This window comes from Rhinoderma darwinii, chromosome 4 (assembly GCF_050947455.1).
Source record: "Rhinoderma darwinii isolate aRhiDar2 chromosome 4, aRhiDar2.hap1, whole genome shotgun sequence".
NCBI lineage: Eukaryota > Metazoa > Chordata > Amphibia > Anura > Rhinodermatidae > Rhinoderma > Rhinoderma darwinii.
This window is the reverse complement of record NC_134690.1, coordinates 30,998,932-31,021,267: the sequence shown is the minus strand read 5'-3', so window position 1 is coordinate 31,021,267 and position 22,336 is coordinate 30,998,932. Positions and strand designations below refer to the sequence as shown.

The 22,336-nt window shown below is 36.0% G+C and overlaps 43 non-coding genes across 43 annotated transcripts; all 43 read right to left on the bottom strand.

Moving 5' to 3' along the window:
- Positions 1-31: 31 nt before the first annotated feature.
- Positions 32-117, bottom strand: TRNAR-UCU (transfer RNA arginine (anticodon UCU)). The gene is given in 2 exon segments: positions 32-67; positions 81-117. It is a non-coding gene; the product is annotated as a tRNA-Arg (tRNA).
- Positions 118-516: 399 nt separating this feature from the next.
- TRNAR-UCU (transfer RNA arginine (anticodon UCU)) lies at positions 517-602 on the bottom strand. Its single transcript is given in 2 exon segments — positions 517-552; positions 566-602. It is a non-coding gene; the product is annotated as a tRNA-Arg (tRNA).
- Positions 603-1,002: 400 nt separating this feature from the next.
- TRNAR-UCU (transfer RNA arginine (anticodon UCU)) lies at positions 1,003-1,088 on the bottom strand. The gene is given in 2 exon segments: positions 1,003-1,038; positions 1,052-1,088. It is a non-coding gene; the product is annotated as a tRNA-Arg (tRNA).
- Positions 1,089-1,487: 399 nt separating this feature from the next.
- TRNAR-UCU (transfer RNA arginine (anticodon UCU)) lies at positions 1,488-1,573 on the bottom strand. Its single transcript is given in 2 exon segments — positions 1,488-1,523; positions 1,537-1,573. It is a non-coding gene; the product is annotated as a tRNA-Arg (tRNA).
- Positions 1,574-1,973: 400 nt separating this feature from the next.
- Positions 1,974-2,059, bottom strand: TRNAR-UCU (transfer RNA arginine (anticodon UCU)). Its single transcript is given in 2 exon segments — positions 1,974-2,009; positions 2,023-2,059. It is a non-coding gene; the product is annotated as a tRNA-Arg (tRNA).
- A 400-nt stretch (positions 2,060-2,459) lies between these two features.
- On the bottom strand, positions 2,460-2,545 carry TRNAR-UCU (transfer RNA arginine (anticodon UCU)). Its single transcript is given in 2 exon segments — positions 2,460-2,495; positions 2,509-2,545. It is a non-coding gene; the product is annotated as a tRNA-Arg (tRNA).
- Positions 2,546-2,945: 400 nt separating this feature from the next.
- On the bottom strand, positions 2,946-3,031 carry TRNAR-UCU (transfer RNA arginine (anticodon UCU)). The gene is given in 2 exon segments: positions 2,946-2,981; positions 2,995-3,031. It is a non-coding gene; the product is annotated as a tRNA-Arg (tRNA).
- A 399-nt stretch (positions 3,032-3,430) lies between these two features.
- On the bottom strand, positions 3,431-3,516 carry TRNAR-UCU (transfer RNA arginine (anticodon UCU)). The gene is given in 2 exon segments: positions 3,431-3,466; positions 3,480-3,516. It is a non-coding gene; the product is annotated as a tRNA-Arg (tRNA).
- Positions 3,517-3,916: 400 nt separating this feature from the next.
- On the bottom strand, positions 3,917-4,002 carry TRNAR-UCU (transfer RNA arginine (anticodon UCU)). The gene is given in 2 exon segments: positions 3,917-3,952; positions 3,966-4,002. It is a non-coding gene; the product is annotated as a tRNA-Arg (tRNA).
- A 399-nt stretch (positions 4,003-4,401) lies between these two features.
- TRNAR-UCU (transfer RNA arginine (anticodon UCU)) lies at positions 4,402-4,487 on the bottom strand. The gene is given in 2 exon segments: positions 4,402-4,437; positions 4,451-4,487. It is a non-coding gene; the product is annotated as a tRNA-Arg (tRNA).
- A 399-nt stretch (positions 4,488-4,886) lies between these two features.
- On the bottom strand, positions 4,887-4,972 carry TRNAR-UCU (transfer RNA arginine (anticodon UCU)). The gene is given in 2 exon segments: positions 4,887-4,922; positions 4,936-4,972. It is a non-coding gene; the product is annotated as a tRNA-Arg (tRNA).
- A 400-nt stretch (positions 4,973-5,372) lies between these two features.
- TRNAR-UCU (transfer RNA arginine (anticodon UCU)) lies at positions 5,373-5,458 on the bottom strand. The gene is given in 2 exon segments: positions 5,373-5,408; positions 5,422-5,458. It is a non-coding gene; the product is annotated as a tRNA-Arg (tRNA).
- A 399-nt stretch (positions 5,459-5,857) lies between these two features.
- Positions 5,858-5,943, bottom strand: TRNAR-UCU (transfer RNA arginine (anticodon UCU)). The gene is given in 2 exon segments: positions 5,858-5,893; positions 5,907-5,943. It is a non-coding gene; the product is annotated as a tRNA-Arg (tRNA).
- A 399-nt stretch (positions 5,944-6,342) lies between these two features.
- Positions 6,343-6,428, bottom strand: TRNAR-UCU (transfer RNA arginine (anticodon UCU)). Its single transcript is given in 2 exon segments — positions 6,343-6,378; positions 6,392-6,428. It is a non-coding gene; the product is annotated as a tRNA-Arg (tRNA).
- A 400-nt stretch (positions 6,429-6,828) lies between these two features.
- On the bottom strand, positions 6,829-6,914 carry TRNAR-UCU (transfer RNA arginine (anticodon UCU)). The gene is given in 2 exon segments: positions 6,829-6,864; positions 6,878-6,914. It is a non-coding gene; the product is annotated as a tRNA-Arg (tRNA).
- A 400-nt stretch (positions 6,915-7,314) lies between these two features.
- TRNAR-UCU (transfer RNA arginine (anticodon UCU)) lies at positions 7,315-7,400 on the bottom strand. The gene is given in 2 exon segments: positions 7,315-7,350; positions 7,364-7,400. It is a non-coding gene; the product is annotated as a tRNA-Arg (tRNA).
- A 400-nt stretch (positions 7,401-7,800) lies between these two features.
- On the bottom strand, positions 7,801-7,886 carry TRNAR-UCU (transfer RNA arginine (anticodon UCU)). The gene is given in 2 exon segments: positions 7,801-7,836; positions 7,850-7,886. It is a non-coding gene; the product is annotated as a tRNA-Arg (tRNA).
- Positions 7,887-8,286: 400 nt separating this feature from the next.
- TRNAR-UCU (transfer RNA arginine (anticodon UCU)) lies at positions 8,287-8,372 on the bottom strand. Its single transcript is given in 2 exon segments — positions 8,287-8,322; positions 8,336-8,372. It is a non-coding gene; the product is annotated as a tRNA-Arg (tRNA).
- Positions 8,373-8,772: 400 nt separating this feature from the next.
- On the bottom strand, positions 8,773-8,858 carry TRNAR-UCU (transfer RNA arginine (anticodon UCU)). The gene is given in 2 exon segments: positions 8,773-8,808; positions 8,822-8,858. It is a non-coding gene; the product is annotated as a tRNA-Arg (tRNA).
- A 399-nt stretch (positions 8,859-9,257) lies between these two features.
- On the bottom strand, positions 9,258-9,343 carry TRNAR-UCU (transfer RNA arginine (anticodon UCU)). The gene is given in 2 exon segments: positions 9,258-9,293; positions 9,307-9,343. It is a non-coding gene; the product is annotated as a tRNA-Arg (tRNA).
- Positions 9,344-9,743: 400 nt separating this feature from the next.
- On the bottom strand, positions 9,744-9,829 carry TRNAR-UCU (transfer RNA arginine (anticodon UCU)). The gene is given in 2 exon segments: positions 9,744-9,779; positions 9,793-9,829. It is a non-coding gene; the product is annotated as a tRNA-Arg (tRNA).
- Positions 9,830-10,229: 400 nt separating this feature from the next.
- Positions 10,230-10,315, bottom strand: TRNAR-UCU (transfer RNA arginine (anticodon UCU)). Its single transcript is given in 2 exon segments — positions 10,230-10,265; positions 10,279-10,315. It is a non-coding gene; the product is annotated as a tRNA-Arg (tRNA).
- A 400-nt stretch (positions 10,316-10,715) lies between these two features.
- On the bottom strand, positions 10,716-10,801 carry TRNAR-UCU (transfer RNA arginine (anticodon UCU)). Its single transcript is given in 2 exon segments — positions 10,716-10,751; positions 10,765-10,801. It is a non-coding gene; the product is annotated as a tRNA-Arg (tRNA).
- A 401-nt stretch (positions 10,802-11,202) lies between these two features.
- On the bottom strand, positions 11,203-11,288 carry TRNAR-UCU (transfer RNA arginine (anticodon UCU)). Its single transcript is given in 2 exon segments — positions 11,203-11,238; positions 11,252-11,288. It is a non-coding gene; the product is annotated as a tRNA-Arg (tRNA).
- Positions 11,289-11,688: 400 nt separating this feature from the next.
- On the bottom strand, positions 11,689-11,774 carry TRNAR-UCU (transfer RNA arginine (anticodon UCU)). The gene is given in 2 exon segments: positions 11,689-11,724; positions 11,738-11,774. It is a non-coding gene; the product is annotated as a tRNA-Arg (tRNA).
- Positions 11,775-12,175: 401 nt separating this feature from the next.
- TRNAR-UCU (transfer RNA arginine (anticodon UCU)) lies at positions 12,176-12,261 on the bottom strand. Its single transcript is given in 2 exon segments — positions 12,176-12,211; positions 12,225-12,261. It is a non-coding gene; the product is annotated as a tRNA-Arg (tRNA).
- A 400-nt stretch (positions 12,262-12,661) lies between these two features.
- TRNAR-UCU (transfer RNA arginine (anticodon UCU)) lies at positions 12,662-12,747 on the bottom strand. Its single transcript is given in 2 exon segments — positions 12,662-12,697; positions 12,711-12,747. It is a non-coding gene; the product is annotated as a tRNA-Arg (tRNA).
- A 400-nt stretch (positions 12,748-13,147) lies between these two features.
- Positions 13,148-13,233, bottom strand: TRNAR-UCU (transfer RNA arginine (anticodon UCU)). Its single transcript is given in 2 exon segments — positions 13,148-13,183; positions 13,197-13,233. It is a non-coding gene; the product is annotated as a tRNA-Arg (tRNA).
- A 401-nt stretch (positions 13,234-13,634) lies between these two features.
- TRNAR-UCU (transfer RNA arginine (anticodon UCU)) lies at positions 13,635-13,720 on the bottom strand. The gene is given in 2 exon segments: positions 13,635-13,670; positions 13,684-13,720. It is a non-coding gene; the product is annotated as a tRNA-Arg (tRNA).
- Positions 13,721-14,119: 399 nt separating this feature from the next.
- Positions 14,120-14,205, bottom strand: TRNAR-UCU (transfer RNA arginine (anticodon UCU)). The gene is given in 2 exon segments: positions 14,120-14,155; positions 14,169-14,205. It is a non-coding gene; the product is annotated as a tRNA-Arg (tRNA).
- An 886-nt stretch (positions 14,206-15,091) lies between these two features.
- Positions 15,092-15,177, bottom strand: TRNAR-UCU (transfer RNA arginine (anticodon UCU)). Its single transcript is given in 2 exon segments — positions 15,092-15,127; positions 15,141-15,177. It is a non-coding gene; the product is annotated as a tRNA-Arg (tRNA).
- A 399-nt stretch (positions 15,178-15,576) lies between these two features.
- Positions 15,577-15,662, bottom strand: TRNAR-UCU (transfer RNA arginine (anticodon UCU)). The gene is given in 2 exon segments: positions 15,577-15,612; positions 15,626-15,662. It is a non-coding gene; the product is annotated as a tRNA-Arg (tRNA).
- Positions 15,663-16,062: 400 nt separating this feature from the next.
- Positions 16,063-16,148, bottom strand: TRNAR-UCU (transfer RNA arginine (anticodon UCU)). Its single transcript is given in 2 exon segments — positions 16,063-16,098; positions 16,112-16,148. It is a non-coding gene; the product is annotated as a tRNA-Arg (tRNA).
- Positions 16,149-16,547: 399 nt separating this feature from the next.
- TRNAR-UCU (transfer RNA arginine (anticodon UCU)) lies at positions 16,548-16,633 on the bottom strand. The gene is given in 2 exon segments: positions 16,548-16,583; positions 16,597-16,633. It is a non-coding gene; the product is annotated as a tRNA-Arg (tRNA).
- A 400-nt stretch (positions 16,634-17,033) lies between these two features.
- On the bottom strand, positions 17,034-17,119 carry TRNAR-UCU (transfer RNA arginine (anticodon UCU)). The gene is given in 2 exon segments: positions 17,034-17,069; positions 17,083-17,119. It is a non-coding gene; the product is annotated as a tRNA-Arg (tRNA).
- Positions 17,120-18,005: 886 nt separating this feature from the next.
- On the bottom strand, positions 18,006-18,091 carry TRNAR-UCU (transfer RNA arginine (anticodon UCU)). Its single transcript is given in 2 exon segments — positions 18,006-18,041; positions 18,055-18,091. It is a non-coding gene; the product is annotated as a tRNA-Arg (tRNA).
- Positions 18,092-18,491: 400 nt separating this feature from the next.
- TRNAR-UCU (transfer RNA arginine (anticodon UCU)) lies at positions 18,492-18,577 on the bottom strand. Its single transcript is given in 2 exon segments — positions 18,492-18,527; positions 18,541-18,577. It is a non-coding gene; the product is annotated as a tRNA-Arg (tRNA).
- Positions 18,578-18,976: 399 nt separating this feature from the next.
- Positions 18,977-19,062, bottom strand: TRNAR-UCU (transfer RNA arginine (anticodon UCU)). The gene is given in 2 exon segments: positions 18,977-19,012; positions 19,026-19,062. It is a non-coding gene; the product is annotated as a tRNA-Arg (tRNA).
- A 400-nt stretch (positions 19,063-19,462) lies between these two features.
- TRNAR-UCU (transfer RNA arginine (anticodon UCU)) lies at positions 19,463-19,548 on the bottom strand. The gene is given in 2 exon segments: positions 19,463-19,498; positions 19,512-19,548. It is a non-coding gene; the product is annotated as a tRNA-Arg (tRNA).
- A 399-nt stretch (positions 19,549-19,947) lies between these two features.
- Positions 19,948-20,033, bottom strand: TRNAR-UCU (transfer RNA arginine (anticodon UCU)). The gene is given in 2 exon segments: positions 19,948-19,983; positions 19,997-20,033. It is a non-coding gene; the product is annotated as a tRNA-Arg (tRNA).
- Positions 20,034-20,919: 886 nt separating this feature from the next.
- TRNAR-UCU (transfer RNA arginine (anticodon UCU)) lies at positions 20,920-21,005 on the bottom strand. The gene is given in 2 exon segments: positions 20,920-20,955; positions 20,969-21,005. It is a non-coding gene; the product is annotated as a tRNA-Arg (tRNA).
- A 399-nt stretch (positions 21,006-21,404) lies between these two features.
- TRNAR-UCU (transfer RNA arginine (anticodon UCU)) lies at positions 21,405-21,490 on the bottom strand. The gene is given in 2 exon segments: positions 21,405-21,440; positions 21,454-21,490. It is a non-coding gene; the product is annotated as a tRNA-Arg (tRNA).
- A 400-nt stretch (positions 21,491-21,890) lies between these two features.
- On the bottom strand, positions 21,891-21,976 carry TRNAR-UCU (transfer RNA arginine (anticodon UCU)). Its single transcript is given in 2 exon segments — positions 21,891-21,926; positions 21,940-21,976. It is a non-coding gene; the product is annotated as a tRNA-Arg (tRNA).
- Positions 21,977-22,336: the final 360 nt, after the last annotated feature.

Below are 22,336 nucleotides of genomic sequence, written 5' to 3'. Positions count from 1 at the left end.
GAAAAGTAATTACATGTTACCCAAAAACACACGACTCTGGTGGGACTCGAACCCACAACCTTTGAATTGCTATATAGCTCTAGAAGTCCAATGCGCTATCCATTGCGCCACAGAGCCTATATCATCCCACATGCTAGTAAAAAATGTGCCCAGCTAAAGTCTTAATGTGTCTTGCTTTTTTAAGTTAAGGAATACTAAAAAAATCATCATTGGGTCTATCTTTTAGACATACTCAAAAATAGCTCAACTTTAAATTGTTCTTGACACTTCGTGGTTTCTATATATTGATAACAGATAGACATGAACAGAGCATTTTCAAAATTGGATGCAAAAATCATTGTCTTAAGAGTCCACAAAAAAGGTGGTTCCAATAACTTACACTAAAAAATTAGGGGCCAGAAATGTTTTTATTAAAGACCACTCTAAGCCCTTAACCATAAAGCCTGTTACTGTGCATTATTCCTTTTTGCCTCATTCTAACATCTGAAAAGTAATTACATGTTACCCAAAAACACACGACTCTGGTGGGACTCGAACCCACAACCTTTGAATTGCTATATAGCTCTAGAAGTCCAATGCGCTATCCATTGCGCCACAGAGCCTATATCATCCCACATGCTAGTAAAAAATGTGCCCAGCTAAAGTCTTAATGTGTCTTGCTTTTTTAAGTTAAGGAATACTAAAAAAATCATCATTGGGGCTATACTTTAGAGATACTCAAAAATAGCTCAGCTTTAAATTGTTCTTGACACTTCGTGGTTTCTATATATTGATAACAGATAGACATGAACAGAGCATTTTCAAAATTGGATGCAAAAATCGTTGTCTTAAGAGTCCACAAAAAAAGGTGGTTCCAATAACTTACACTAACAAATTAGGGGCCAGAAATGTTTTTATTAAAGACCACTCTAAGCCCTTAACCATAAAGCCTGTTACTGTGCAGTATTTCCTTTTGCCTAATTCTAACATCTGAAAAGTAATTACATGTTACCCAAAAACACACGACTCTGGTGGGACTCGAACCCACAACCTTTGAATTGCTATATAGCTCTAGAAGTCCAATGCGCTATCCATTGCGCCACAGAGCCTATATCATCCCACATGCTAGTAAAAAATGTGCCCAGCTAAAGTCTTAATGTGTCTTGCTTTTTTAAGTTAAGGAATACTAAAAAAATCATCATTGGGTCTATCTTTTAGACATACTCAAAAATAGCTCAACTTTAAATTGTTCTTGACACTTCGTGGTTTCTATATATTGATAACAGATAGACATGAACAGAGCATTTTCAAAATTGGATGCAAAAATCATTGTCTTAAGAGTCCACAAAAAAGGTGGTTCCAATAACTTACACTAAAAAATTAGGGGCCAGAAATGTTTTTATTAAAGACCACTCTAAGCCCTTAACCATAAAGCCTGTTACTGTGCATTATTCCTTTTTGCCTCATTCTAACATCTGAAAAGTAATTACATGTTACCCAAAAACACACGACTCTGGTGGGACTCGAACCCACAACCTTTGAATTGCTATATAGCTCTAGAAGTCCAATGCGCTATCCATTGCGCCACAGAGCCTATATCATCCCACATGCTAGTAAAAAATGTGCCCAGCTAAAGTCTTAATGTGTCTTGCTTTTTTAAGTTAAGGAATACTAAAAAAATCATCATTGGGGCTATACTTTAGAGATACTCAAAAATAGCTCAGCTTTAAATTGTTCTTGACACTTCGTGGTTTCTATATATTAATAACAGATAGACATGAACAGAGCATTTTCAAAATTGGATGCAAAAATCGTTGTCTTAAGAGTCCACAAAAAAAGGTGGTTCCAATAACTTACACTAACAAATTAGGGGCCAGAAATGTTTTTATTAAAGACCACTCTAAGCCCTTAACCATAAAGCCTGTTACTGTGCAGTATTTCCTTTTGCCTAATTCTAACATCTGAAAAGTAATTACATGTTACCCAAAAACACACGACTCTGGTGGGACTCGAACCCACAACCTTTGAATTGCTATATAGCTCTAGAAGTCCAATGCGCTATCCATTGCGCCACAGAGCCTATATCATCCCACATGCTAGTAAAAAATGTGCCCAGCTAAAGTCTTAATGTGTCTTGCTTTTTTAAGTTAAGGAATACTAAAAAAATCATCATTGGGTCTATCTTTTAGACATACTCAAAAATAGCTCAACTTTAAATTGTTCTTGACACTTCGTGGTTTCTATATATTGATAACAGATAGACATGAACAGAGCATTTTCAAAATTGGATGCAAAAATCGTTGTCTTAAGAGTCCACAAAAAAAGGTGGTTCCAATAACTTACACTAACAAATTAGGGGCCAGAAATGTTTTTATTAAAGACCACTCTAAGCCCTTAACCATAAAGCCTGTTACTGTGCAGTATTTCCTTTTGCCTCATTCTAACATCTGAAAAGTAATTACATGTTACCCAAAAACACACGACTCTGGTGGGACTCGAACCCACAACCTTTGTATTGCTATATAGCTCTAGAAGTCCAATGCGCTATCCATTGCGCCACAGAGCCTATATCATCACTCATGCTAGTAAAAAATGTGCCCAGCTAAAGTCTTAATGTGTCTTGCTTTTTTAAGTTAAGGAATACTAAAAAAATCATCATTGGGGCTATCCTTTAGAGATACTCAAAAATAGCTCAGCTTTAAATTGTTCTTGACACTTCGTGGTTTCTATATATTGATAACAGATAGACATGAACAGAGCATTTTCAAAATTGGATGTAAAAATCGTTGTCTTAAGAGTCCACAAAAAAAGGTGGTTCCAATAACTTACACTAACAAATTAGGGGCCAGAAATGTTTTTATTAAAGACCACTCTAAGCCCTTAACCATAAAGCCTGTTACTGTGCAGTATTTCCTTTTGCCTAATTCTAACATCTGAAAAGTAATTACATGTTACCCAAAAACACACGACTCTGGTGGGACTCGAACCCACAACCTTTGAATTGCTATATAGCTCTAGAAGTCCAATGCGCTATCCATTGCGCCACAGAGCCTATATCATCCCACATGCTAGTAAAAAATGTGCCCAGCTAAAGTCTTAATGTGTCTTGCTTTTTTAAGTTAAGGAATACTAAAAAAATCATCATTGGGTCTATCTTTTAGACATACTCAAAAATAGCTCAACTTTAAATTGTTCTTGACACTTCGTGGTTTCTATATATTGATAACAGATAGACATGAACAGAGCATTTTCAAAATTGGATGCAAAAATCATTGTCTTAAGAGTCCACAAAAAAGGTGGTTCCAATAACTTACACTAAAAAATTAGGGGCCAGAAATGTTTTTATTAAAGACCACTCTAAGCCCTTAACCATAAAGCCTGTTACTGTGCATTATTCCTTTTTGCCTCATTCTAACATCTGAAAAGTAATTACATGTTACCCAAAAACACACGACTCTGGTGGGACTCGAACCCACAACCTTTGAATTGCTATATAGCTCTAGAAGTCCAATGCGCTATCCATTGCGCCACAGAGCCTATATCATCCCACATGCTAGTAAAAAATGTGCCCAGCTAAAGTCTTAATGTGTCTTGCTTTTTTAAGTTAAGGAATACTAAAAAAATCATCATTGGGGCTATACTTTAGAGATACTCAAAAATAGCTCAGCTTTAAATTGTTCTTGACACTTCGTGGTTTCTATATATTGATAACAGATAGACATGAACAGAGCATTTTCAAAATTGGATGCAAAAATCGTTGTCTTAAGAGTCCACAAAAAAAGGTGGTTCCAATAACTTACACTAACAAATTAGGGGCCAGAAATGTTTTTATTAAAGACCACTCTAAGCCCTTAACCATAAAGCCTGTTACTGTGCAGTATTTCCTTTTGCCTAATTCTAACATCTGAAAAGTAATTACATGTTACCCAAAAACACACGACTCTGGTGGGACTCGAACCCACAACCTTTGAATTGCTATATAGCTCTAGAAGTCCAATGCGCTATCCATTGCGCCACAGAGCCTATATCATCCCACATGCTAGTAAAAAATGTGCCCAGCTAAAGTCTTAATGTGTCTTGCTTTTTTAAGTTAAGGAATACTAAAAAAATCATCATTGGGTCTATCTTTTAGACATACTCAAAAATAGCTCAACTTTAAATTGTTCTTGACACTTCGTGGTTTCTATATATTGATAACAGATAGACATGAACAGAGCATTTTCAAAATTGGATGCAAAAATCATTGTCTTAAGAGTCCACAAAAAAGGTGGTTCCAATAACTTACACTAAAAAATTAGGGGCCAGAAATGTTTTTATTAAAGACCACTCTAAGCCCTTAACCATAAAGCCTGTTACTGTGCATTATTCCTTTTTGCCTCATTCTAACATCTGAAAAGTAATTACATGTTACCCAAAAACACACGACTCTGGTGGGACTCGAACCCACAACCTTTGACTTGCTATATAGCTCTAGAAGTCCAATGCGCTATCCATTGCGCCACAGAGCCTATATCATCCCACATGCTAGTAAAAAATGTGCCCAGCTAAAGTCTTAATGTGTCTTGCTTTTTTAAGTTAAGGAATACTAAAAAAATCATCATTGGGTCTATCTTTTAGACATACTCAAAAATAGCTCAACTTTAAATTGTTCTTGACACTTCGTGGTTTCTATATATTGATAACAGATAGACATGAACAGAGCATTTTCAAAATTGGATGCAAAAATCATTGTCTTAAGAGTCCACAAAAAAGGTGGTTCCAATAACTTACACTAAAAAATTAGGGGCCAGAAATGTTTTTATTAAAGACCACTCTAAGCCCTTAACCATAAAGCCTGTTACTGTGCATTATTCCTTTTTGCCTCATTCTAACATCTGAAAAGTAATTACATGTTACCCAAAAACACACGACTCTGGTGGGACTCGAACCCACAACCTTTGAATTGCTATATAGCTCTAGAAGTCCAATGCGCTATCCATTGCGCCACAGAGCCTATATCATCCCACATGCTAGTAAAAAATGTGCCCAGCTAAAGTCTTAATGTGTCTTGCTTTTTTAAGTTAAGGAATACTAAAAAAATCATCATTGGGGCTATACTTTAGAGATACTCAAAAATAGCTCAGCTTTAAATTGTTCTTGACACTTCGTGGTTTCTATATATTGATAACAGATAGACATGAACAGAGCATTTTCAAAATTGGATGCAAAAATCGTTGTCTTAAGAGTCCACAAAAAAAGGTGGTTCCAATAACTTACACTAACAAATTAGGGGCCAGAAATGTTTTTATTAAAGACCACTCTAAGCCCTTAACCATAAAGCCTGTTACTGTGCAGTATTTCCTTTTGCCTAATTCTAACATCTGAAAAGTAATTACATGTTACCCAAAAACACACGACTCTGGTGGGACTCGAACCCACAACCTTTGAATTGCTATATAGCTCTAGAAGTCCAATGCGCTATCCATTGCGCCACAGAGCCTATATCATCCCACATGCTAGTAAAAAATGTGCCCAGCTAAAGTCTTAATGTGTCTTGCTTTTTTAAGTTAAGGAATACTAAAAAAATCATCATTGGGTCTATCTTTTAGACATACTCAAAAATAGCTCAACTTTAAATTGTTCTTGACACTTCGTGGTTTCTATATATTGATAACAGATAGACATGAACAGAGCATTTTCAAAATTGGATGCAAAAATCATTGTCTTAAGAGTCCACAAAAAAGGTGGTTCCAATAACTTACACTAAAAAATTAGGGGCCAGAAATGTTTTTATTAAAGACCACTCTAAGCCCTTAACCATAAAGCCTGTTACTGTGCATTATTCCTTTTTGCCTCATTCTAACATCTGAAAAGTAATTACATGTTACCCAAAAACACACGACTCTGGTGGGACTCGAACCCACAACCTTTGAATTGCTATATAGCTCTAGAAGTCCAATGCGCTATCCATTGCGCCACAGAGCCTATATCATCCCACATGCTAGTAAAAAATGTGCCCAGCTAAAGTCTTAATGTGTCTTGCTTTTTTAAGTTAAGGAATACTAAAAAAATCATCATTGGGTCTATCTTTTAGACATACTCAAAAATAGCTCAACTTTAAATTGTTCTTGACACTTCGTGGTTTCTATATATTGATAACAGATAGACATGAACAGAGCATTTTCAAAATTGGATGCAAAAATCATTGTCTTAAGAGTCCACAAAAAAGGTGGTTCCAATAACTTACACTAAAAAATTAGGGGCCAGAAATGTTTTTATTAAAGACCACTCTAAGCCCTTAACCATAAAGCCTGTTACTGTGCATTATTCCTTTTTGCCTCATTCTAACATCTGAAAAGTAATTACATGTTACCCAAAAACACACGACTCTGGTGGGACTCGAACCCACAACCTTTGAATTGCTATATAGCTCTAGAAGTCCAATGCGCTATCCATTGCGCCACAGAGCCTATATCATCCCACATGCTAGTAAAAAATGTGCCCAGCTAAAGTCTTAATGTGTCTTGCTTTTTTAAGTTAAGGAATACTAAAAAAATCATCATTGGGGCTATACTTTAGAGATACTCAAAAATAGCTCAGCTTTAAATTGTTCTTGACACTTCGTGGTTTCTATATATTAATAACAGATAGACATGAACAGAGCATTTTCAAAATTGGATGCAAAAATCGTTGTCTTAAGAGTCCACAAAAAAAGGTGGTTCCAATAACTTACACTAACAAATTAGGGGCCAGAAATGTTTTTATTAAAGACCACTCTAAGCCCTTAACCATAAAGCCTGTTACTGTGCAGTATTTCCTTTTGCCTAATTCTAACATCTGAAAAGTAATTACATGTTACCCAAAAACACACGACTCTGGTGGGACTCGAACCCACAACCTTTGAATTGCTATATAGCTCTAGAAGTCCAATGCGCTATCCATTGCGCCACAGAGCCTATATCATCCCACATGCTAGTAAAAAATGTGCCCAGCTAAAGTCTTAATGTGTCTTGCTTTTTTAAGTTAAGGAATACTAAAAAAATCATCATTGGGTCTATCTTTTAGACATACTCAAAAATAGCTCAACTTTAAATTGTTCTTGACACTTCGTGGTTTCTATATATTGATAACAGATAGACATGAACAGAGCATTTTCAAAATTGGATGCAAAAATCGTTGTCTTAAGAGTCCACAAAAAAAGGTGGTTCCAATAACTTACACTAACAAATTAGGGGCCAGAAATGTTTTTATTAAAGACCACTCTAAGCCCTTAACCATAAAGCCTGTTACTGTGCAGTATTTCCTTTTGCCTCATTCTAACATCTGAAAAGTAATTACATGTTACCCAAAAACACACGACTCTGGTGGGACTCGAACCCACAACCTTTGTATTGCTATATAGCTCTAGAAGTCCAATGCGCTATCCATTGCGCCACAGAGCCTATATCATCCCTCATGCTAGTAAAAAATGTGCCCAGCTAAAGTCTTAATGTGTCTTGCTTTTTTAAGTTAAGGAATACTAAAAAAATCATCATTGGGGCTATCCTTTAGAGATACTCAAAAATAGCTCAGCTTTAAATTGTTCTTGACACTTCGTGGTTTCTATATATTGATAACAGATAGACATGAACAGAGCATTTTCAAAATTGGATGTAAAAATCGTTGTCTTAAGAGTCCACAAAAAAAGGTGGTTCCAATAACTTACACTAACAAATTAGGGGCCAGAAATGTTTTTATTAAAGACCACTCTAAGCCCTTAACCATAAAGCCTGTTACTGTGCAGTATTTCCTTTTGCCTCATTCTAACATCTGAAAAGTAATTACATGTTACCCAAAAACACACGACTCTGGTGGGACTCAAACCCACAACCTTTGTATTGCTATATAGCTCTAGAAGTCCAATGCGCTATCCATTGCGCCACAGAGCCTATATCATCCCTCATGCTAGTAAAAAATGTGCCCAGCTAAAGTCTTAATGTGTCTTGCTTTTTTAAGTTAAGGAATACTAAAAAAATCATCATTGGGGCTATCCTTTAGAGATACTCAAAAATAGCTCAGCTTTAAATTGTTCTTGACACTTCGTGGTTTCTATATATTGATAACAGATAGACATGAACAGAGCATTTTCAAAATTGGATGTAAAAATCGTTGTCTTAAGAGTCCACAAAAAAAGGTGGTTCCAATAACTTACACTAACAAATTAGGGGCCAGAAATGTTTTTATTAAAGACCACTCTAAGCCCTTAACCATAAAGCCTGTTACTGTGCAGTATTTCCTTTTGCCTCATTCTAACATCTGAAAAGTAATTACATGTTACCCAAAAACACACGACTCTGGTGGGACTCGAACCCACAACCTTTGAATTGCTATATAGCTCTAGAAGTCCAATGCGCTATCCATTGCGCCACAGAGCCTATATCATCCCACATGCTAGTAAAAAATGTGCCCAGCTAAAGTCTTAATGTGTCTTGCTTTTTTAAGTTAAGGAATACTAAAAAAATCATCATTGGGTCTATCTTTTAGACATACTCAAAAATAGCTCAGCTTTAAATTGTTCTTGACACTTCGTGGTTTCTATATATTGATAACAGATAGACATGAACAGAGCATTTTCAAAATTGGATGTAAAAATCGTTGTCTTAAGAGTCCACAAAAAAAGGTGGTTCCAATAACTTACACTAACAAATTAGGGGCCAGAAATGTTTTTATTAAAGACCACTCTAAGCCCTTAACCATAAAGCCTGTTACTGTGCAGTATTTCCTTTTGCCTCATTCTAACATCTGAAAAGTAATTACATGTTACCCAAAAACACACGACTCTGGTGGGACTCGAACCCACAACCTTTGAATTGCTATATAGCTCTAGAAGTCCAATGCGCTATCCATTGCGCCACAGAGCCTATATCATCCCACATGCTAGTAAAAAATGTGCCCAGCTAAAGTCTTAATGTGTCTTGCTTTTTTAAGTTAAGGAATACTAAAAAAATCATCATTGGGTCTATCTTTTAGACATACTCAAAAATAGCTCAACTTTAAATTGTTCTTGACACTTCGTGGTTTCTATATATTGATAACAGATAGACATGAACAGAGCATTTTCAAAATTGGATGCAAAAATCATTGTCTTAAGAGTCCACAAAAAAGGTGGTTCCAATAACTTACACTAAAAAATTAGGGGCCAGAAATGTTTTTATTAAAGACCACTCTAAGCCCTTAACCATAAAGCCTGTTACTGTGCATTATTCCTTTTTGCCTCATTCTAACATCTGAAAAGTAATTACATGTTACCCAAAAACACACGACTCTGGTGGGACTCGAACCCACAACCTTTGAATTGCTATATAGCTCTAGAAGTCCAATGCGCTATCCATTGCGCCACAGAGCCTATATCATCCCACATGCTAGTAAAAAATGTGCCCAGCTAAAGTCTTAATGTGTCTTGCTTTTTTAAGTTAAGGAATACTAAAAAAATCATCATTGGGGCTATACTTTAGAGATACTCAAAAATAGCTCAGCTTTAAATTGTTCTTGACACTTCGTGGTTTCTATATATTGATAACAGATAGACATGAACAGAGCATTTTCAAAATTGGATGCAAAAATCGTTGTCTTAAGAGTCCACAAAAAAAGGTGGTTCCAATAACTTACACTAACAAATTAGGGGCCAGAAATGTTTTTATTAAAGACCACTCTAAGCCCTTAACCATAAAGCCTGTTACTGTGCAGTATTTCCTTTTGCCTCATTCTAACATCTGAAAAGTAATTACATGTTACCCAAAAACACACGACTCTGGTGGGACTCGAACCCACAACCTTTGTATTGCTATATAGCTCTAGAAGTCCAATGCGCTATCCATTGCGCCACAGAGCCTATATCATCCTTCATGCTAGTAAAAAATGTGCCCAGCTAAAGTCTTAATGTGTCTTGCTTTTTTAAGTTAAGGAATACTAAAAAAATCATCATTGGGGCTATCCTTTAGAGATACTCAAAAATAGCTCAGCTTTAAATTGTTCTTGACACTTCGTGGTTTCTATATATTGATAACAGATAGACATGAACAGAGCATTTTCAAAATTGGATGTAAAAATCGTTGTCTTAAGAGTCCACAAAAAAAGGTGGTTCCAATAACTTACACTAACAAATTAGGGGCCAGAAATGTTTTTATTAAAGACCACTCTAAGCCCTTAACCATAAAGCCTGTTACTGTGCAGTATTTCCTTTTGCCTCATTCTAACATCTGAAAAGTAATTACATGTTACCCAAAAACACACGACTCTGGTGGGACTCAAACCCACAACCTTTGTATTGCTATATAGCTCTAGAAGTCCAATGCGCTATCCATTGCGCCACAGAGCCTATATCATCCCTCATGCTAGTAAAAAATGTGCCCAGCTAAAGTCTTAATGTGTCTTGCTTTTTTAAGTTAAGGAATACTAAAAAAATCATCATTGGGTCTATCTTTTAGACATACTCAAAAATAGCTCAGCTTTAAATTGTTCTTGACACTTCGTGGTTTCTATATATTGATAACAGATAGACATGAACAGAGCATTTTCAAAATTGGATGTAAAAATCGTTGTCTTAAGAGTCCACAAAAAAAGGTGGTTCCAATAACTTACACTAACAAATTAGGGGCCAGAAATGTTTTTATTAAAGACCACTCTAAGCCCTTAACCATAAAGCCTGTTACTGTGCAGTATTTCCTTTTGCCTCATTCTAACATCTGAAAAGTAATTACATGTTACCCAAAAACACACGACTCTGGTGGGACTCAAACCCACAACCTTTGTATTGCTATATAGCTCTAGAAGTCCAATGCGCTATCCATTGCGCCACAGAGCCTATATCATCCCTCATGCTAGTAAAAAATGTGCCCAGCTAAAGTCTTAATGTGTCTTGCTTTTTTAAGTTAAGGAATACTAAAAAAATCATCATTGGGTCTATCTTTTAGACATACTCAAAAATAGCTCAGCTTTAAATTGTTCTTGACACTTCGTGGTTTCTATATATTGATAACAGATAGACATGAACAGATCATTTTCAAAATTGGATGCAAAAATCGTTGTCTTAAGAGTCCACAAAAAAAGGTTTGTTCCAATAACTTACACTAACAAATTAGGGGCCAGAAATGTTTTTATTAAAGACCACTCTAAGCCCTTAACCATAAAGCCTGTTACTGTGCAGTATTTCCTTTTGCCTCATTCTAACATCTGAAAAGTAATTACATGTTACCCAAAAACACACGACTCTGGTGGGACTCGAACCCACAACCTTTGTATTGCTATATAGCTCTAGAAGTCCAATGCGCTATCCATTGCGCCACAGAGCCTATATCAGCCCTCATGCTAGTAAAAAATGTGCCCAGCTAAAGTCTTAATGTGTCTTGCTTTTTTAAGTTAAGGAATACTAAAAAAATCATCATTGGGGCTATCCTTTAGAGATACTCAAAAATAGCTCAGCTTTAAATTGTTCTTGACACTTCGTGGTTTCTATATATTGATAACAGATAGACATGAACAGAGCATTTTCAAAATTGGATGTAAAAATCGTTGTCTTAAGAGTCCACAAAAAAAGGTGGTTCCAATAACTTACACTAACAAATTAGGGGCCAGAAATGTTTTTATTAAAGACCACTCTAAGCCCTTAACCATAAAGCCTGTTACTGTGCAGTATTTCCTTTTGCCTCATTCTAACATCTGAAAAGTAATTACATGTTACCCAAAAACACACGACTCTGGTGGGACTCGAACCCACAACCTTTGAATTGCTATATAGCTCTAGAAGTCCAATGCGCTATCCATTGCGCCACAGAGCCTATATCATCCCACATGCTAGTAAAAAATGTGCCCAGCTAAAGTCTTAATGTGTCTTGCTTTTTTAAGTTAAGGAATACTAAAAAAATCATCATTGGGTCTATCTTTTAGACATACTCAAAAATAGCTCAGCTTTAAATTGTTCTTGACACTTCGTGGTTTCTATATATTGATAACAGATAGACATGAACAGAGCATTTTCAAAATTGGATGCAAAAATCGTTGTCTTAAGAGTCCACAAAAAAAGGTTTGTTCCAATAACTTACACTAACAAATTAGGGGCCAGAAATGTTTTTATTAAAGACCACTCTAAGCCCTTAACCATAAAGCCTGTTACTGTGCAGTATTTCCTTTTGCCTCATTCTAACATCTGAAAAGTAATTACATGTTACCCAAAAACACACGACTCTGGTGGGACTCGAACCCACAACCTTTGTATTGCTATATAGCTCTAGAAGTCCAATGCGCTATCCATTGCGCCACAGAGCCTATATCATCCCTCATGCTAGTAAAAAATGTGCCCAGCTAAAGTCTTAATGTGTCTTGCTTTTTTAAGTTAAGGAATACTAAAAAAATCATCATTGGGGCTATCCTTTAGAGATACTCAAAAATAGCTCAGCTTTAAATTGTTCTTGACACTTCGTGGTTTCTATATATTGATAACAGATAGACATGAACAGAGCATTTTCAAAATTGGATGTAAAAATCGTTGTCTTAAGAGTCCACAAAAAAAGGTGGTTCCAATAACTTACACTAACAAATTAGGGGCCAGAAATGTTTTTATTAAAGACCACTCTAAGCCCTTAACCATAAAGCCTGTTACTGTGCAGTATTTCCTTTTGCCTCATTCTAACATCTGAAAAGTAATTACATGTTACCCAAAAACACACGACTCTGGTGGGACTCAAACCCACAACCTTTGTATTGCTATATAGCTCTAGAAGTCCAATGCGCTATCCATTGCGCCACAGAGCCTATATCATCCCTCATGCTAGTAAAAAATGTGCCCAGCTAAAGTCTTAATGTGTCTTGCTTTTTTAAGTTAAGGAATACTAAAAAAATCATCATTGGGGCTATCCTTTAGAGATACTCAAAAATAGCTCAGCTTTAAATTGTTCTTGACACTTCGTGGTTTCTATATATTGATAACAGATAGACATGAACAGAGCATTTTCAAAATTGGATGTAAAAATCGTTGTCTTAAGAGTCCACAAAAAAAGGTGGTTCCAATAACTTACACTAACAAATTAGGGGCCAGAAATGTTTTTATGAAAGACCACTCTAAGCCCTTAACCATAAAGCCTGTTACTGTGCAGTATTTCCTTTTGCCTCATTCTAACATCTGAAAAGTAATTACATGTTACCCAAAAACACCCGACTCTGGTGGGACTCGAACCCACAACCTTTGAATTGCTATATAGCTCTAGAAGTCCAATGCGCTATCCATTGCGCCACAGAGCCTATATCATCCCACATGCTAGTAAAAAATGTGCCCAGCTAAAGTCTTAATGTGTCTTGCTTTTTTAAGTTAAGGAATACTAAAAAAATCATCATTGGGTCTATCTTTTAGACATACTCAAAAATAGCTCAGCTTTAAATTGTTCTTGACACTTCGTGGTTTCTATATATTGATAACAGATAGACATGAACAGAGCATTTTCAAAATTGGATGCAAAAATCGTTGTCTTAAGAGTCCACAAAAAAAGGTTTGTTCCAATAACTTACACTAACAAATTAGGGGCCAGAAATGTTTTTATTAAAGACCACTCTAAGCCCTTAACCATAAAGCCTGTTACTGTGCAGTATTTCCTTTTGCCTCATTCTAACATCTGAAAAGTAATTACATGTTACCCAAAAACACACGACTCTGGTGGGACTCGAACCCACAACCTTTGAATTGCTATATAGCTCTAGAAGTCCAATGCGCTATCCATTGCGCCACAGAGCCTATATCATCCCACATGCTAGTAAAAAATGTGCCCAGCTAAAGTCTTAATGTGTCTTGCTTTTTTAAGTTAAGGAATACTAAAAAAATCATCATTGGGGCTATCCTTTAGAGATACTCAAAAATAGCTCAGCTTTAAATTGTTCTTGACACTTCGTGGTTTCTATATATTGATAACAGATAGACATGAACAGAGCATTTTCAAAATTGGATGCAAAAATCATTGTCTTAAGAGTCCACAAAAAAGGTGGTTCCAATAACTTACACTAAAAAATTAGGGGCCAGAAATGTTTTTATTAAAGACCACTCTAAGCCCTTAACCATAAAGCCTGTTACTGTGCATTATTCCTTTTTGCCTCATTCTAACATCTGAAAAGTAATTACATGTTACCCAAAAACACACGACTCTGGTGGGACTCGAACCCACAACCTTTGAATTGCTATATAGCTCTAGAAGTCCAATGCTCTATCCATTGCGCCACAGAGCCTATATCATCCCACATGCTAGTAAAAAATGTGCCCAGCTAAAGTCTTAATGTGTCTTGCTTTTTTAAGTTAAGGAATACTAAAAAAATCATCATTGGGGCTATACTTTAGAGATACTCAAAAATAGCTCAGCTTTAAATTGTTCTTGACACTTCGTGGTTTCTATATATTGATAACAGATAGACATGAACAGAGCATTTTCAAAATTGGATGCAAAAATCGTTGTCTTAAGAGTCCACAAAAAAAGGTGGTTCCAATAACTTACACTAACAAATTAGGGGCCAGAAATGTTTTTATTAAAGACCACTCTAAGCCCTTAACCATAAAGCCTGTTACTGTGCAGTATTTCCTTTTGCCTCATTCTAACATCTGAAAAGTAATTACATGTTACCCAAAAACACACGACTCTGGTGGGACTCGAACCCTCAACCTTTGTATTGCTATATAGCTCTAGAAGTCCAATGCGCTATCGATTGCGCCACAGAGCCTATATCATCCCTCATGCTAGTAAAAAATGTGCCCAGCTAAAGTCTTAATGTGTCTTGCTTTTTTAAGTTAAGGAATACTAAAAAAATCATCATTGGGGCTATCCTTTAGAGATACTCAAAAATAGCTCAGCTTTAAATTGTTCTTGACACTTCGTGGTTTCTATATATTGATAACAGATAGACATGAACAGAGCATTTTCAAAATTGGATGCAAAAATCGTTGTCTTAAGAGTCCACAAAAAAAGGTGGTTCCAATAACTTACACTAACAAATTAGGGGCCAGAAATGTTTTTATTAAAGACCACTCTAAGCCCTTAACCATAAAGCCTGTTACTGTGCAGTATTTCCTTTTGCCTCATTCTAACATCTGAAAAGTAATTACATGTTACCCAACAACACACGACTCTGGTGGGACTCGAACCCACAACCTTTGAATTGCTATATAGCTCTAGAAGTCCAATGCGCTATCCATTGCGCCACAGAGCCTATATCATCCCACATGCTAGTAAAAAATGTGCCCAGCTAAAGTCTTAATGTGTCTTGCTTTTTTAAGTTAAGGAATACTAAAAAAATCATCATTGGGTCTATCTTTTAGACATACTCAAAAATAGCTCAACTTTAAATTGTTCTTGACACTTCGTGGTTTCTATATATTGATAACAGATAGACATGAACAGAGCATTTTCAAAATTGGATGCAAAAATCATTGTCTTAAGAGTCCACAAAAAAGGTGGTTCCAATAACTTACACTAAAAAATTAGGGGCCAGAAATGTTTTTATTAAAGACCACTCTAAGCCCTTAACCATAAAGCCTGTTACTGTGCAGTATTTCCTTTTGCCTCATTCTAACATCTGAAAAGTAATTACATGTTACCCAAAAACACACGACTCTGGTGGGACTCGAACCCACAACCTTTGAATTGCTATATAGCTCTAGAAGTCCAAAGCGCTATCCATTGCGCCACAGAGCCTATATCATCCCACATGCTAGTAAAAAATGTGCCCAGCTAAAGTCTTAATGTGTCTTGCTTTTTTAAGTTAAGGAATACTAAAAAAATCATCATTGGGGCTATCCTTTAGAGATACTCAAAAATAGCTCAGCTTTAAATTGTTCTTGACACTTCGTGGTTTCTATATATTGATAACAGATAGACATGAACAGAGCATTTTCAAAATTGGATGTAAAAATCGTTGTCTTAAGAGTCCACAAAAAAAGGTGGTTCCAATAACTTACACTAACAAATTAGGGGCCAGAAATGTTTTTATTAAAGACCACTCTAAGCCCTTAACCATAAAGCCTGTTACTGTGCAGTATTTCCTTTTGCCTCATTCTAACATCTGAAAAGTAATTACATGTTACCCAAAAACACACGACTCTGGTGGGACTCGAACCCACAACCTTTGAATTGCTATATAGCTCTAGAAGTCCAATGCGCTATCCATTGCGCCACAGAGCCTATATCATCCCACATGCTAGTAAAAAATGTGCCCAGCTAAAGTCTTAATGTGTCTTGCTTTTTTAAGTTAAGGAATACTAAAAAAATCATCATTGGGTCTATCTTTTAGACATACTCAAAAATAGCTCAACTTTAAATTGTTCTTGACACTTCGTGGTTTCTATATATTGATAACAGATAGACATGAACAGAGCATTTTCAAAATTGGATGCAAAAATCATTGTCTTAATAGTCCACAAAAAAGGTGGTTCCAATAACTTACACTAAAAAATTAGGGGCCAGAAATGTTTTTATTAAAGACCACTCTAAGCCCTTAACCATAAAGCCTGTTACTGTGCAGTATTTCCTTTTGCCTCATTCTAACATCTGAAAAGTAATTACATGTTACCCAAAAACACACGACTCTGGTGGGACTCGAACCCACAACCTTTGAATTGCTATATAGCTCTAGAAGTCCAATGCGCTATCCATTGCGCCACAGAGCCTATATCATCCCACATGCTAGTAAAAAATGTGCCCAGCTAAAGTCTTAATGTGTCTTGCTTTTTTAAGTTAAGGAATACTAAAAAAATCATCATTGGGTCTATCTTTTAGACATACTCAAAAATAGCTCAACTTTAAATTGTTCTTGACACTTCGTGGTTTCTATATATTGATAACAGATAGACATCAACAGAGCATTTTCAAAATTGGATGTAAAAATCGTTGTCTTAAGAGTCCACAAAAAAAGGTGGTTCCAATAACTTACACTAACAAATTAGGGGCCAGAAATGTTTTTATTAAAGACCACTCTAAGCCCTTAACCATAAAGCCTGTTACTGTGCAGTATTTCCTTTTGCCTCATTCTAACATCTGAAAAGTAATTACATGTTACCCAAAAACACACGACTCTGGTGGGACTCGAACCCTCAACCTTTGAATTGCTATATAGCTCTAGAAGTCCAATGCGCTATCCATTGCGCCACAGAGCCTATATCATCCCACATGCTAGTAAAAAATGTGCCCAGCTAAAGTCTTAATGTGTCTTGCTTTTTTAAGTTAAGGAATACTAAAAAAATCATCATTGGGTCTATCTTTTAGACATACTCAAAAATAGCTCAACTTTAAATTGTTCTTGACACTTCGTGGTTTCTATATATTGATAACAGATAGACATGAACAGAGCATTTTCAAAATTGGATGTAAAAATCGTTGTCTTAAGAGTCCACAAAAAAAGGTGGTTCCAATAACTTACACTAACAAATTAGGGGCCAGAAATGTTTTTATTAAAGACCACTCTAAGCCCTTAACCATAAAGCCTGTTACTGTGCAGTATTTCCTTTTGCCTCATTCTAACATCTGAAAAGTAATTACATGTTACCCAAAAACACACAACTCTGGTGGGACTCGAACCCAGAACCTTTGTATTGCTATATAGCTCTAGAAGTCCAATGCGCTATCCATTGCGCCACAGAGCCTATATCATCCCTCATGCTAGTAAAAAATGTGCCCAGCTAAAGTCTTAATGTGTCTTGCTTTTTTAAGTTAAGGAATACTAAAAAAATCATCATTGGGGCTATCCTTTAGAGATACTCAAAAATAGCTCAGCTTTAAATTGTTCTTGACACTTCGTGGTTTCTATATATTGATAACAGATAGACATGAACAGAGCATTTTCAAAATTGGATGTAAAAATCGTTGTCTTAAGAGTCCACAAAAAAAGGTGGTTCCAATAACTTACACTAACAAATTAGGGGCCAGAAATGTTTTTATTAAAGACCACTCTAAGCCCTTAACCATAAAGCCTGTTACTGTGCAGTATTTCCTTTTGCCTCATTCTAACATCTGAAAAGTAATTACATGTTACCCAAAAACACACGACTCTGGTGGGACTCAAACCCACAACCTTTGTATTGCTATATAGCTCTAGAAGTCCAATGCGCTATCCATTGCGCCACAGAGCCTATATCATCCCTCATGCTAGTAAAAAATGTGCCCAGCTAAAGTCTTAATGTGTCTTGCTTTTTTAAGTTAAGGAATACTAAAAAAATCATCATTGGGGCTATCCTTTAGAGATACTCAAAAATAGCTCAGCTTTAAATTGTTCTTGACACTTCGTGGTTTCTATATATTGATAACAGATAGACATGAACAGAGCATTTTCAAAATTGGATGTAAAAATCGTTGTCTTAAGAGTCCACAAAAAAAGGTGGTTCCAATAACTTACACTAACAAATTAGGGGCCAGAAATGTTTTTATTAAAGACCACTCTAAGCCCTTAACCATAAAGCCTGTTACTGTGCAGTATTTCCTTTTGCCTCATTCTAACATCTGAAAAGTAATTACATGTTACCCAAAAACACACGACTCTGGTGGGACTCAAACCCACAACCTTTGTATTGCTATATAGCTCTAGAAGTCCAATGCGCTATCCATTGCGCCACAGAGCCTATATCATCCCTCATGCTAGTAAAAAATGTGCCCAGCTAAAGTCTTAATGTGTCTTGCTTTTTTAAGTTAAGGAATACTAAAAAAATCATCATTGGGTCTATCTTTTAGACATACTCAAAAATAGCTCAACTTTAAATTGTTCTTGACACTTCGTGGTTTCTATATATTGATAACAGATAGACATGAACAGAGCATTTTCAAAATTGGATGCAAAAATCATTGTCTTAAGAGTCCACAAAAAAGGTGGTTCCAATAACTTACACTAAAAAATTAGGGGCCAGAAATGTTTTTATTAAAGACCACTCTAAGCCCTTAACCATAAAGCCTGTTACTGTGCAGTATTTCCTTTTGCCTCATTCTAACATCTGAAAAGTAATTGCATGTTACCCAAAAACACACGACTCTGGTGGGACTCGAACCCACAACCTTTGAATTGCTATATAGCTCTAGAAGTCCAATGCGCTATCCATTGCGCCACAGAGCCTATATCATCCCACATGCTAGTAAAAAATGTGCCCAGCTAAAGTCTTAATGTGTCTTGCTTTTTTAAGTTAAGGAATACTAAAAAAATCATCATTGGGGCTATCCTTTAGAGATACTCAAAAATAGCTCAGCTTTAAATTGTTCTTGACACTTCGTGGTTTCTATATATTGATAACAGATAGACATGAACAGAGCATTTTCAAAATTGGATGCAAAAATCGTTGTCTTAAGAGTCCACAAAAAAAGGTGGTTCCAATAACTTACACTAACAAATTAGGGGCCAGAAATGTTTTTATTAAAGACCACTCTAAGCCCTTAACCATAAAGCCTGTTACTGTGCAGTATTTCCTTTTGCCTCATTCTAACATCTGAAAAGTAATTACATGTTACCCAAAAACACACGACTCTGGTGGGACTCGAACCCACAACCTTTGAATTGCTATATAGCTCTAGAAGTCCAATGCGCTATCCATTGCGCCACAGAGCCTATATCATCCCACATGCTAGTAAAAAATGTGCCCAGCTAAAGTCTTAATGTGTCTTGCTTTTTTAAGTTAAGGAATACTAAAAAAATCATCATTGGGTCTATCTTTTAGACATACTCAAAAATAGCTCAACTTTAAATTGTTCTTGACACTTCGTGGTTTCTATATATTGATAACAGATAGACATGAACAGAGCATTTTCAAAATTGGATGCAAAAATCATTGTCTTAATAGTCCACAAAAAAGGTGGTTCCAATAACTTACACTAAAAAATTAGGGGCCAGAAATGTTTTTATTAAAGACCACTCTAAGCCCTTAACCATAAAGCCTGTTACTGTGCAGTATTTCCTTTTGCCTCATTCTAACATCTGAAAAGTAATTACATGTTACCCAAAAACACACGACTCTGGTGGGACTCGAACCCACAACCTTTGAATTGCTATATAGCTCTAGAAGTCCAATGCGCTATCCATTGCGCCACAGAGCCTATATCATCCCACATGCTAGTAAAAAATGTGCCCAGCTAAAGTCTTAATGTGTCTTGCTTTTTTAAGTTAAGGAATACTAAAAAAATCATCATTGGGGCTATCCTTTAGAGATACTCAAAAATAGCTCAGCTTTAAATTGTTCTTGACACTTCGTGGTTTCTATATATTGATAACAGATAGACATGAACAGAGCATTTTCAAAATTGGATGCAAAAATCGTTGTCTTAAGAGTCCACAAAAAAAGGTGGTTCCAATAACTTACACTAACAAATTAGGGGCCAGAAATGTTTTTATTAAAGACCACTCTAAGCCCTTAACCATAAAGCCTGTTACTGTGCAGTATTTCCTTTTGCCTCATTCTAACATCTGAAAAGTAATTACATGTTACCCAAAAACACACGACTCTGGTGGGACTCGAACCCTCAACCTTTGTATTGCTATATAGCTCTAGAAGTCCAATGCGCTATCGATTGCGCCACAGAGCCTATATCATCCCTCATGCTAGTAAAAAATGTGCCCAGCTAAAGTCTTAATGTGTCTTGCTTTTTTAAGTTAAGGAATACTAAAAAAATCATCATTGGGGCTATCCTTTAGAGATACTCAAAAATAGCTCAGCTTTAAATTGTTCTTGACACTTCGTGGTTTCTATATATTGATAACAGATAGACATGAACAGAGCATTTTCAAAATTGGATGCAAAAATCGTTGTCTTAAGAGTCCACAAAAAAAGGTGGTTCCAATAACTTACACTAACAAATTAGGGGCCAGAAATGTTTTTATTAAAGACCACTCTAAGCCCTTAACCATAAAGCCTGTTACTGTGCAGTATTTCCTTTTGCCTCATTCTAACATCTGAAAAGTAATTACATGTTACCCAAAAACACACGACTCTGGTGGGACTTGAACCCACAACCTTTGAATTGCTATATAGCTCTAGAAGTCCAATGCGCTATCCATTGCGCCACAGAGCCTATATCATCCCACATGCTAGTAAAAAATGTGCCCAGCTAAAGTCTTAATGTGTCTTGCTTTTTTAAGTTAAGGAATACTAAAAAAATCATCATTGGGTCTATCTTTTAGACATACTCAAAAATAGCTCAACTTTAAATTGTTCTTGACACTTCGTGGTTTCTATATATTGATAACAGATAGACATGAACAGAGCATTTTCAAAATTGGATGCAAAAATCATTGTCTTAAGAGTCCACAAAAAAGGTGGTTCCAATAACTTACACTAAAAAATTAGGGGCCAGAAATGTTTTTATTAAAGACCACTCTAAGCCCTTAACCATAAAGCCTGTTACTGTGCAGTATTTCCTTTTGCCTCATTCTAACATCTGAAAAGTAATTACATGTTACCCAAAAACACACGACTCTGGTGGGACTCGAACCCACAACCTTTGTATTGCTATATAGCTCTAGAAGTCCGATGCGCTATCCATTGCGCCACAGAGCCTATATCATCCCTCATGCTAGTAAAAAATATGCCCAGCTAAAGTCTTAATGTGTCTTGCTTTTTTAAGTTAAGGAATACTAAAAAAATCATCATTGGGGCTATCCTTTAGAGATACTCAAAAATAGCTCAGCTTTAAATTGTTCTTGACACTTCGTGGTTTCTATATATTGATAACAGATAGACATGAACAGAGCATTTTCAAAATTGGATGTAAAAATCGTTGTCTTAAGAGTCCACAAAAAAAGGTGGTTCCAATAACTTACACTAACAAATTAGGGGCCAGAAATGTTTTTATTAAAGACCACTCTAAGCCCTTAACCATAAAGCCTGTTACTGTGCAGTATTTCCTTTTGCCTCATTCTAACATCTGAAAAGTAATTACATGTTACCCAAAAACACACGACTCTGGTGGGACTCGAACCCACAACCTTTGAATTGCTATATAGCTCTAGAAGTCCAATGCGCTATCCATTTCGCCACAGAGCCTATATCATCCCACATGCTAGTAAAAAATGTGCCCAGCTAAAGTCTTAATGTGTCTTGCTTTTTTAAGTTAAGGAATACTAAAAAAATCATCATTGGGGCTATCCTTTAGAGATACTCAAAAATAGCTCAGCTTTAAATTGTTCTTGACACTTCGTGGTTTCTATATATTGATAACAGATAGACATGAACAGAGCATTTTCAAAATTGGATGTAAAAATCGTTGTCTTAAGAGTCCACAAAAAAAGGTGGTTCCAATAACTTACACTAACAAATTAGGGGGCAGAAATGTTTTTATTAAAGACCACTCTAAGCCCTTAACCATAAAGCCTGTTACTGTGCAGTATTTCCTTTTGCCTCATT